Source organism: Protopterus annectens, chromosome 4.part0 (genome assembly GCF_019279795.1).
Source record: "Protopterus annectens isolate FY-2018-M chromosome 4.part0, PAN1.0, whole genome shotgun sequence".
Classification (NCBI taxonomy): Eukaryota; Metazoa; Chordata; order Ceratodontiformes; family Protopteridae; genus Protopterus; species Protopterus annectens.
This window is the reverse complement of record NC_056733.1, coordinates 755,974,966-755,987,092: the sequence shown is the minus strand read 5'-3', so window position 1 is coordinate 755,987,092 and position 12,127 is coordinate 755,974,966. Positions and strand designations below refer to the sequence as shown.

Sequence of the window (12,127 nt, the reverse complement as noted above, 5' to 3'; positions counted from 1 at the left end):
CACAGCCGTGGCAAACCCTGCCCTGGCTCTGGAAAACAGAGGAAAATTATAATGTTTTGTGAAAGTGTGAACTGAAGACCAGGTGTCAGCCTCCAAAATACCTTTAGTAGGGACACCCCTTAAAAAGGCTGCAGAAGTGGAAGCTGCTCCAGCTGAGTGGGTCCTATCCCCTTGAGGAGGAACCTTGCCATGAAAAGAATAACAAAAGTTGATGCAATGTGCAATCCACTTGGAAATGGTTTGCTTAGAAATAGCCTTGCCCTGAGCTCCAGGGGGCAAAACTGACCAATAACTGAGCTGATTTCCGAAGGTCCGTAGTCCTGTCCAGGTAAAACCTGAGCTGTCTGTGCACATTAAGAGAATGCAGGATCCTTTCACCTTTATTTCGAGGATTAGGAAAGAAGGTAGGAAGGTGTATGGACTGATTAAGAGTCAAGCTAGAAACCACCTTAGGCATAAAGGAGGGGTTGGTTCTCAAAGAGACCCTGTCTGGATGGAAAATAAAAGGCTCCACAGCCATCAAAGCCTGCAGCTCTGAAACCCTCCTTGCTGAAGTTATAGCCAAGAGGAAAGCAGTCTTCCAAGAGAGAACAAAATTAAGATCCCATGCTGGAGTAGGTGCCCTTCTGGGAGGTTTTAAGTTACACGCACTCAGAGAAACATCTTCATCAAGGGAGGAGAGAAAATGGGCTGTTCAAAAGAACAATGAGCAGAAATGGCTGAAACATGGAGCTTGATAGAAGAAAAGAAAAAAACACCCTGAAGCAATTCAGCCAGATATTCCAAGATCAGAGGAAGGGTAGGCTGCGAATAAGAATCCCCTCTAGCCTGCCTCCAATGAGAAAACCTTTCCCATTTGCCAGCATAGGACTTCCTAGTGCTAGGCCTCCTGGCCTCCCTCAGCACATCAACCACCTGCTGGGAAAGGGAAGAAGATAAGGAAGGAGTCAAACTATGAGCCATGCTGCCAAGTGAAGGGACTGAAGATGAGGATGCAGAATAATTCTCCCTTCTTGAACCAAAAGATCTGGCTTCAGAGGAAGATGCCAAGGAGGGAATTGGGAAAGGCTATGAAGCAGCAGATAACAATGCTGTCTCGGCCAGTCCGGAGCTATGAGAATAGTCCTTGGTCATTCGTCCCTGATCTTCAACAATACTCTGGGTAGAAGAGGAGGGAAGGCATAAACTGATAGCAATGTCCAAGGGAAGGACAGAGCATCCACTCTCAAAGCCCTGCTGTGATGTTGTCTGGTGCAAAAGAGAGGCAGAAGGTGATTGTCCGGGGAGGAGAAAAGGTCCACCTGAAGTGTGCCCCAACGTTCAATGATGCTGTAGAAAACTGTCCTGTTCAGTCGCCTGCTCAACTGGTCTGCCAAAACACTGAGCCTTCCTGGAAGGAACTGAGCTAGGAGATGCAGGTCCAGAGATGTTGCCATGGACCAAAGAATCATGCTTTGTCTGCAGAGGAGGTAAGAGTGAGTCCCTCCCTGCTTGTTGATGTACCACATGACTGTGGTATTGTCTGTTCTGACAAGTAAGGTCCCTGGAGAAAGAAGGTGCTTGAAGGCTAGTAAGGCTTGTTGAACTGCAATCAACTCTTTTAGATTTACATGCAGGTGCATCTGCTGGGCATTCCACCATCCCTGTATGCATCTGTCATCCAGGTGTGCTCCCCAGGCATAGTCCGATGCATCTGTATTCAGAACTTGAGTGGCAGGAGGTGTCCAAATGGGCATGCCCTTGTTTTGTAGACAAGCTGTTGCCCACCATAGGAACTCTGTCTGCAGAGATAGAAGCAGAGGGATCATCATATCCAGGACCCGAGTGTGTTGACACCAAATGTTCTTGAGGTACCATTGCAATTTCCTCATATGTAGTCTTGCATATGGAATCATGAGAATGCAAGAGGCCATGAATCCCAGAGCTTGCAGGTATTTCCTTGCAGGGAGCTGGGACAGGCTTGCCATGTCCTTGAAGAAAACTGAAAGAGTTGTCTGCCTCTCCTGGGTGAGATATATCATCTGGGAGGCTGTGTTCAGACTCACTCCCAGGAATGTTATCTCCTTGGATGGTACCATTTTTGGTTTTTCCTCATTGAGAGTGTAACCCAGGGAAGAGAGAAGAGTCTTTACAAATTCCAGATTCTTTAACAACTGCTCCTGAGAACTTGCTTGAATCAGACAGTCGTCCAAGTATGGGTAAATCTGAATTTTCTTCTGCCTGCAAAAAGCAATGACTGGGGCCAGGCACTTTGTGAAGACTCTGGGAGCAGTAGATAAGCCAAAGGGCAGCACAGAGAATTGATAATGTTGCTTTCCCACTCTGAAACGAAGATACTGCCTGCAACTTTCCCTGATAGGGATGTGCATATAAGCCTCTTTGAGATCCAAGGTTACCAGCCAGGAATTATTTTCTAGCATTGGTAGCAACTGATGCAGAGTGAGCATTTTGAACTTTGGAATTACTATAAAAGAGTTCAGAATGGAAAGATCTAGGATAGGATGCCAGATGCCTTCTTTTTTTGGAACTGGGAAAAGCCTGGAATAAAAGCCCTGGCCTACCTGCTGAGCAGGAACTGATTCTATTGCTCCCAGATGAAACAAAGATAACATTTGTTTTTCTACTTCTGCCTTTTGGTTTGGAGGAGCGTCTGGGAATCCCTTGCGAGTTGGAAAGGTGTAGAAAGAAAACTTGTGCCCCGGGGACACCATTTTGAGCACCCATTTCTCGTTTGTGATAGAGGCCCAGACATCTGAAAAAAGGGCCAACCTTCCCCCTAAAGGACTCTCCAGGCAAGCAAGAACAGGCAGAAGTTGTAAAAGGTCTTTGAGAGTGCTTTGACTGAGATGCAGGCTTGGAGCTTTCCCCCTTAGAAGTGAAAGCCTGCCACCGCCTAGACCTTTGAGGGGTAGCGGTCTGTCCCCTAGAAGATTTGTGACCCCTAGTCTTGGAACGGTTCTGTCTGCTGGTATCAGGAAAGGTCCAACTCTTGAAAGGGTAATTCCTGCTATAGCGAGGGGGTTGAACTTGCAGAAAATCTTTAACAGTTTGCATGGACTTGGCCTTATCCTCCATCTTCTTAAGCACCTCCTCAGCTTTGCTGCCAAAAAGATTGTCTTTATGCAAAGGTACTTCCAAAATCTTAGCCTTGACAGGTTCTGGAAGAGGCTGTTCTCTGAGCCAAGCATGTCTTCTAATAACAGATCCAGTAGCCGTAGCCCTACTGGAGGCCTCAAGGATGTCAAAACCACAATGCAAAGAATGCTTATTGACCTGAAGTGGCTGAATTCAACAAATACTGCATGTCTTTACTCTCTGCCAAAAGAGGTGCATTTGCCATCTTAAACTTAATAGCCTCCAAGGTGTGTTGTTGGTACTTCATCATATGAAAAAGACAATTGGTAGCCCTAATAGCTAGGGTGGCAGAGGTATACACTTTACCTATCTAGTTTCCTAGACTCTCTGTCCGATGGAACAGGATTCCTGGTAACAGGGGCCTTAACCCCTTTAGGGCCCTGAGAAATAACCTTGGGATCTGCCAATGGGTTCCTGAAAAGAAAGAAATGAGAATCAGGGACTCTATAGTACCTGTCAGGTTTCCTGGGAGCAGAGGGAACCGAATTTGGAGACGAGGAATTTTCCAGAAAAACATCATCAACAACTTCCAACATGGGGAATAGCAAGAGGCTTATGCTGAAGTAAATCAAGAAACTCCCTAATCCATTTCTTAGATTGTGGATAATCCTGGCTTTCACATTTAAAATGTTCCCTGAGGGTATTTAAAGCGTCACCAAAAGAGAAATCCTCTGGAGGAGAAGCTGAAGAAATGGTCCCCTCTGCATCAGAATCCTCAAAGGGAGAAAATGCCTGAGAATATTCCTCTTCATCAGCAGAAATGCTGGAAGAAACTGATCCTGAATAGGACAAAACCTCAGGAGAAACCTTCCCACTCCTTTTAGGAGGGTGCGCCTGAGAACACCTGATAAGAGTTAACAAATCATTAGCCATTTCAACCATCTGGGACTGAGGAGAACTAGAAGGAACTGGAGCCTGACTTTTCACAGGCTTACGGATGGAAGACTTACTTGCAAACCTGAAGGACTCGGGAAGCCTGGCAACTGCCGAAGAAGCAGCAGGAGTGGAAGGAAGAAGTTTGCTGTCAGATCGCAAAATGGAGGCCTCAGACCATGGAGTCAGCTTAGCGGTACAGGCTCCAGCAGAAGAGGTGACCGGCAACAGGTCAGAAGACAAACTGGAGGCCGAAGGCCTAAGGGACTCGGACTCAATCAAGGCCTGCAGTTGTACATCTGCGGACTGCAAAAGTGTCTCACTGGCTCCTGCCTGACGACCAACTTAGCCCCCTCCGAGGACTTAATTTTCTGAGGCCTGTCATGGTCCTTGTCCTTATGCTTTTTCGGAATATCCAAAGCCTGGACACCGGCGAAAGCCATACCCACAAACTTAGGCCAAACTCTGAAATGCTTAGCCAAAATCTTAGCTCAACGACAGATAGTACGCCGATTAAAGGAAGCACAAAGATTACAACTGGGAACGTTGTGATCAAGGCCTAAACAGATAATGCAATAGGAATGAAAATCTCTATGGGGAATCTGCTTTCCACACGTAAGGCAATTATTAACTTTTTCTGACATTCGTTAAGGCAAGAAAAGAGGATCCCCAATGGGGTACTTAGCTGTAGTAGCCTTCAACATTTTGTAGTCGGAATTCAACAAAGGTAAACTGACCGGCACTCGTGCATGAAAAGCTTCTGCTCTGGGCTCCACGGCAAGGAAGACTGAGGAAGTGGCGTCGGCTGCCTCCATTTGTATCGGATGCCCTAATATCCTTTACAACTGACGGCAACCGATGTCATTTTTACTTACCTTTGGTATTCTAGCCGACTGAGGGCTACTGGGAGCCAGATAACCTATCTGTTAGGACTGCAACAGTGAAACACGATGAACATCTTAATGCTATGACTTTACACAGCCAAACAGGCTCCAAAGACTAGCATTTGTAATGGACATTGCATTATGAAATGAACCTTAAAGGCCCAAGGAGCTCACTTGCAGTGGTCTGGCATATGCTGGCTGTCCCATTCAAAAAAACTGCCATTTCATGAAGTCTTTCACTGTTCCAACAGCTGCAAAGTTCAATTCTTAATAACTTATAAAAAAATATGTAGTTCTATTATAAAAATTAGAAATAAATGCAATAAATCATTATGCAGACAAAATCAAGGTGAAAACTGTATTCATTTTTTAATAAAATTTTGACCCATAACATGTACTAAAGAGGAAGTGCAGAAGCTACTGATGCCATAAGAAAGCAATAAAGAAGTGCGTAAGGTTTCAGCCACCCATTTTTTTTTTAAACTGTGATGCAGTCAGTGATGCTAAATCACTAAAGGATAACCGAATAAATGCTGACGCCTTAAAATGGAGCCTCTATGCTTTAGGCCACACAGGTGAAAAAAGCACTCTCCAAAGCTAAGAATACAGCATCCGTGGGACCAGATGACATCCCAAGCTGTGTATTACATGAATTACAAAATGAACTGGCACCTCACCTAAGTGTCATGTTTAATCATAGCCTCACCTCAGGCTTCATGCCCACTGAGTGGCGCACAGCTACAGTTATCCCACTCCACAAGGGGGATCCACCTTGGATCCCGGGAACTACTGCCCCATCAGTCTGACGAGCTTGATCTACAAGGCCATGGAACGTATCATCATGAAACTTATAAACAAAGATATTGGCAACCTTCAAACACTGGACCCCACCCAGTTTGGGTTCATGAAGGGCCGATCTTGTCTCCTGAACCCATTGACTTCTTTAAATCAGTCTCCAGAGCTGTGGACAAGGGTAAGGCAGTCCACACAGCCTATCTCGACCTTGCCAAGGCCTTTGACACCATCCCACACTCTTGACTCATAGACAGACTTACTAAGCTGGGCATTAATCCCTACATCACTTGATGGGTTGCCAACTGGCTTACTGACAGAACCCACACTGTAAAAGTAGCCAACTCCAAATCCAGCTCCAGACAAGTGGATTACCTCAGGGTTCAGTCCCAGGACTGCTCTTGTTTGGCATCTACTTCTCCGAAGTACAGGCCAACACTAAGGGACTCTGGCTAACAAAGTTCGCAGATAACTGCAAACTGGGAGCCATTACTGAATCCACAAATTATGTGGATACTCTACAAAAGGACCTTACAGAAACATATGCTTGGTGCCAGAGCCATGGGCTCAAGCTCAATGCCAAGAAATCTATAGTTATCCCCTTTGGGAAAAAACACGTACCCGTGAATTACCACATAGGTGGCAGTACACTAAACACCGAAAGTGTGATAAGAGACTTAGGGACACAGGTGGACAGTGGTCTCACCTTCGATAACCACATCGCCACAACAGTCAGAAAATTCTTCTATGTGGCACACCTCATCACTAAGGGCTTTTCATCCAGGAAAAAGGAGGTCATTGTCCCACTGTACTCATCCCTCATTAGACCCATTATAGAATACAACGCCCCATTTGGTATGTACCTCTCAAGACATCTGCAACAACTGGAAAGGCCACAGAAATACCTCACTAAAAGAATCACAGGCCTAAAGCAGATGCCCTATGCTGACTGCCTTAAAAAACACTCCAGCTATACTCTGTCGCATATTGTCTACTCAGAGGCGATCTCTACTTAACATACAAGGTTATGTCAAATCCCAGAGCTGTTGGACATGCTACACTTAAAGAAATCCCAATCCCTCAGAGCCACACGCTCCAGGGATCGAAACCTTGTCACCACAATAAACAAAATGTGCTAGAGGGATAGGTTCTTTACCCAGAGACTCCCCAGACTTTGGAATAGACTGCCCATACATGTCAAGCAGAGCACCTCTTTGGTCCTCTTCAAAAGGAACCTTGACGATTGGATGGGAGAAAGGAAATTCACCCCAGGATCATGTCAGTCGCCCTGCTAGACAAGGGTCCAGGGAAGTAAATAGTGTGGGAAGAAATAACCAGGGAATTGTTATGGCTAGGCTTGTATAGGCCCTAACCTAGTACCAACCTATGAACCTAAAATAATTTGGCTATATCAGAAATAATAACAGCTTTTTACATAGATAAAAGTGCTTGCTAAATTCCGAAAAGTTCATCTAGCAGATGGCCTGAAGGTAAGCAAGCAGGATCAGACTAAATCCACAAGGTATGACAGTGCAATTTCCAAAATAACAAAGTTCACAGTTTGCAAAACCTGGGCAAAGGAAGTGTAAAAAAATGTATGTATTGACAACTGTACTCATCTAATCACACAGTGGAAACAAAGTACTTGGATGTGCAAAACACAACACTCTCTTCATAAAAATGGGTTCAGGCTAATAATCAAAGTTTTGCAAAATTAGTTCCATGCAATTTATTTGTGAGTAAGACAAACTATTTACTCTACAAAAAACCTGGTCTCTTCTTAAGCAGCAGCATGCAATTTATACCCAAGGAGACACCCAGTCAAGAAACACTAATACTTTTAAACCCATTCGACTTTAGGCAGAATTAAAAGTTCCTCTGTTGTGGCATGCCATACATATCAGGTATATGTACTTCAGTAGTTCTGAAAAGCCCATTATTAAATGCAGAAAAGGCACTAGAAACCCCTAGATACAAACATACTAACAGAACAAACTTTCCAGTGGCTATAAAACAATTCTAAAGCTCAAAAAGAAACTTAATTCAGATATAATACACGAGTATTGGACAAATTATTCAGTTAAGAACAGTTTGTAGAAGTTCAAGTAATTTAATAACTTTTGTTGAAATGATTTCCACAAGCTCATTTTTTTGTTCCATGGAAAGCTTTATTCTAACAAAGCAAGCATGCAAGTAGGAATGAAAGGAGTTCTTTCACTCAGATTAGATGGGCTTCCTCAGATCTGCAAAAATCTTTCTGAGCAGTACATTTTCTAGGCTCTTTGTAATAAAAGGGGTAATGCAAAACTAATACTTCTTAACTCACATGCCTGCATAGCATAGAGATCTGTTACAAGATGGAGACACATCACTTTGCGGGAAACATTACAAAGACTGTGAATCCAGGGCTTCAGGTCGATTTGGTTTTCAACAGTGCATCTGACTGTTATAGGAGATGGTTTGATAAATAAAACAATGGGCAGTGACTACCTAGAGTGATGGTCAAACAATGGGAAAATGTCATTTAAGACATGAAATTCTGTCATACAGTCAGTTTGTTGCAAGGAAGATGGGTCTCTTTGTTGAGGTCTTAACACAGATGGCATGCAAATAAGGAAAACATAGCCATATGAGCCTCTCACCTATAAAAAGATGCATGTTTAATCACACTTTTCTAACTAGGTTAACTGTATTGGGTGAGGCCTATTTCTGGAGGGGATGTGAGGGGGAAAATCTCCGCACAAAGCACTGTTTAATAATAGCTGTATAAAAAAAATAAAAAAAAATAACAGTTATATACAGAATTTTTACAGGGGTTATTAAAATCAATACACTTGTTTTACAAAGAAATGAAAAGTGTTGCAATAATGAAGCTAATGACAAGACACAATAAACAAGTAAAAGTAAGAGTATAAATATACATAGAGTACATGCAAATTATCCAACTGGAGTATGAAATAAATGGGAAATAATGGGAAATGATTTATTTTTCTAAAATGTAATTTGAGATACTGGCAACATTATTTAGTGTTGCTTGATAAGTAAATCTATGGGATGCCACAGGATTTGAATGCATAAGGTAGAAGTGCTTTGAATAAGTACTAACATTTGGTTCTTACTGCAGATGATCTTATGTTACATGACAACCCATGCCATTCAGTTGTAAGATTACTGCTAGGTGCCCATTTTCCTATTTTGCACTCACTGCCATTTTCTGGAGTAAGAATTTATTTGCTGATCTACGGTTCCTTGAGAAATTACACCAACACAGTATGCTTATTTAAACAATCCTATCTTGGTTTGTGATTTACTGTAGAGTTGACTGGTAAGAGAAGTTTTATTTTGAATTTTTTACCACAGTTATTCACTGTAGGAAGGAAGGGATAGCTTGTAGACAAGAAGATATACTTTGATTTATATGTTGGTGTTTTACCTTTAATTTTCACTGTTGATTGTTCGAAAGGGATACTTTTTAGACAGGCAAGCTCTAGCCATCCCAAGGAACCTAGTCAGCTATAAAGTCACATAGACTGCACACAGGATGATCCAGAGTTTATCTAAACAATACTATCTTAGTTTGTGATTTGCTGTGGAGTTAACTGGTAAGAAAAGTTTTATTTGAGTGTGTTTTACTTTTACCACTGTTTTTCACTGTTTGTAGGAAGGAAGGGATAGCTTACAGACAAGAAGATTTACTTTGATAAATTCACACAGACTGTAGACGGAACAATCCAGAACTTATCAAAACAGTCCTGTCTTGATTTTATTGATCTTTGTTGTTAAAAAAGAAGTGTGACTGGGAGCAATAGTGAGCAGAAGCTACTGCACGCGACGCTTTTGTCTGACCTTCAAAACTTGTATGGTCATGTCAGAACAACAACTTTACTGTACTTAATTTAGTATTTAGTTGCATATTGCTCGTGCGATTTTTTTTTTCATAAAAGTTGACTTAAATTCTCTTTGAATTCTGTGGTCAATGATTTTGATTATTCTTTTCCATTATATTTATTTATTCGTTTAAAGCTGAATATGGATTCCTTAAATGAGTACATCATTAATGATTTGCTAAAGCACAAATACCTCGTATAGAGTAATAAATGCTATGCATGTTTAAGGTAACACCTGATAACACTGGTGATCTGTCTTCCTCAAGTCACAAGTTGGATGATTTGCTTACCATTATTAGAAATAAATCTAGACTTACTGATGATGATTGCACTTGGCTTGAAGATCTGTTATTACATATATTAATGACTGGACTGTTGTCATAAATAATGTCAGGCAAAGAGCAAATAGAACTCACTTAGGAAATGATGTGTCTATTGCCTGTAAAGATCATTCAACCCTATGGAACAATATGATACCCCTAACATATATTTCCATAAGAACAAGATACCTGATTAAGGTGAGAGACAGAAAAATATAAGAAATGGAAGAGAGGTCAAACTAAAACTTTGAAAACTGAAATAAACAAGCAGGACAAACAAATTAAGCATAGTGTGAGACAAGATCAAGAAAAATGTGAAGAAGATTTATATAAAGATATTGAACATAATAGGAAACCTTTTTATAGATACATAAGATGTGGAAAAAGTAAAGACATACAAATTGATAAATTGTGTGCAGATTCTAAAATTTATTCAATAAAACAACAAACAGACAGCTGTTCAGGTTCAAACTTTTTTTCTCTTACGTAAAATATGGTACCTCGGCATTTCACCTTCCAAGGATGACAATCATAAAACTGAATGTGTATTTATACCCGGTGCTCCCTACTGCTGCTTTCAATAATTACAATTTTACCATATAATTTAACACAAATTTTAAATTCTAGTCCAGTTGACCCTTTGATGTACACCATTTCTAAAATTTGTTAAGATTTAAGGAAGCCACCTGGGAGACTCATCGTCTCCGGTGCAGGATCTTATTTGGAGAATGTGGGCATTTTGTTGGATTCAATGTTAAATGAGTTTTCAACTTTGGTGTCTGCCCACATTAAGAATACACAAGAGTTATGTGATGTGGTAAAAACATTGAATGGCAAGTAGATTATTATTGGGTGACAGTGAGTGTTCGTGCTTTGTACACTAACCTTAGAAATGACTTAGGTTTAGAAGCTATTTGTCATACTATGGGTGAAGGCCCAAAAACTTCCTTTGTTATCGGATTGTTGGAATTTTGCCTGACACATAATTATTTTTTATTTGAAAGGGATGTCTGTTTACAAAGAAGAGGCACCACGGTGGGAGCACCTTACTCTCCTCCTACCTACGCTATATTGTACATGGGAGAATTTGAGAGAGAATTTATAACACCAGCTTTTTCCAGAGGAATGTCATCATACACACGAAATATACTGACAATTTGTTTTTTATTTGTAGGGGAACGCCATTAGAATTGCTTAGATTTGTTAAGAGTTTTATAAAAACTCCCATGGATTGAAATTCTTTAGTGTGCATAGGAGGATGGACATCCAATATTTGGGTGTAGAATTTTATGCGGGTGGGCAAAATCATATACAACACAGGCAATTTTTAAACCAACTGCTGTCAACAACTTTCTGCATGCACCCAGCATGCATTCTTCCCAGCTTATAAAATCTTTGCCATTTGGGGAATGCAAGCTTATTTTCCATAATACATCAGCGGTAGGGATGAAGGCAAAATATTTAAAGGTGGTTGTTGACAGATTGTTGGAAAGAGGCTATGATAAGGATGCTTTAGATTCAGCAGTCAGAAGGGTTATGGGATGACAAGGGGGTTGGAACATCCAAACCTGAGACATGTTACAGTAGAGTAGCTGTAGTGGGAAACCAAATTAAATCAGATAGCAATGACAAAGATATTTATTTTGTTACCAAATATTCTCCCTTTTTCAGTACAATTGAGGACAGTAGTTTTAGATAATTGGCATCTTGTTCATCAGGATGAACAAGTGGGTCACCTTTCTCCCAAGACAATAAAATTTTCGTATGGGAGATATCTGAATCTCAAGGAGTTGTTAAATTTGAGATATCCTACAGCAGGGGGTCAGTCAGGCACATATGCCTGTGGTCATTGCAAGATTTGCAATAAGGTCAGTAATTTGTCAGGTGGATTTATGAATGGAAAAAAGTTTGTTTCCAAGGGGTGTTTTCCTTGCAGTTCTTGTGGGGGTTGTATATATTTTGGGATGTAATTGGGTATATAGGCAAAACAACAAGAATGGTGAAGGTGCATGTGTTAGAGCATATGGGAGACATTTGTAATGGTAATTTTAATAGTCATGTAGCTGAACATTTTTGTACAGTGCATGGTGGGTCACAGTTAGTGTGATAGGATGTCCCTTCGGGAGAAGGGGGGGCACATTAACAAAAGGTTACTTAATCTGGAGAGCAAAATGATTATTAATTATGGCACATTACCTCAGAAAGAGCTCAATTTGGAAGTAAATTTGACTGTATG

At 41.3% G+C, this 12,127-nt stretch overlaps 1 protein-coding gene across 1 annotated transcript in view; it reads right to left on the bottom strand.

Annotated features, from left to right (window-relative positions):
- The window catches only part of ZDHHC8 (zinc finger DHHC-type palmitoyltransferase 8), a 1,092,273-nt gene that overhangs the window by 282,756 nt on the left and 797,390 nt on the right, over positions 1-12,127 (bottom strand). The gene's annotated exons all lie outside the window — the stretch shown is intronic.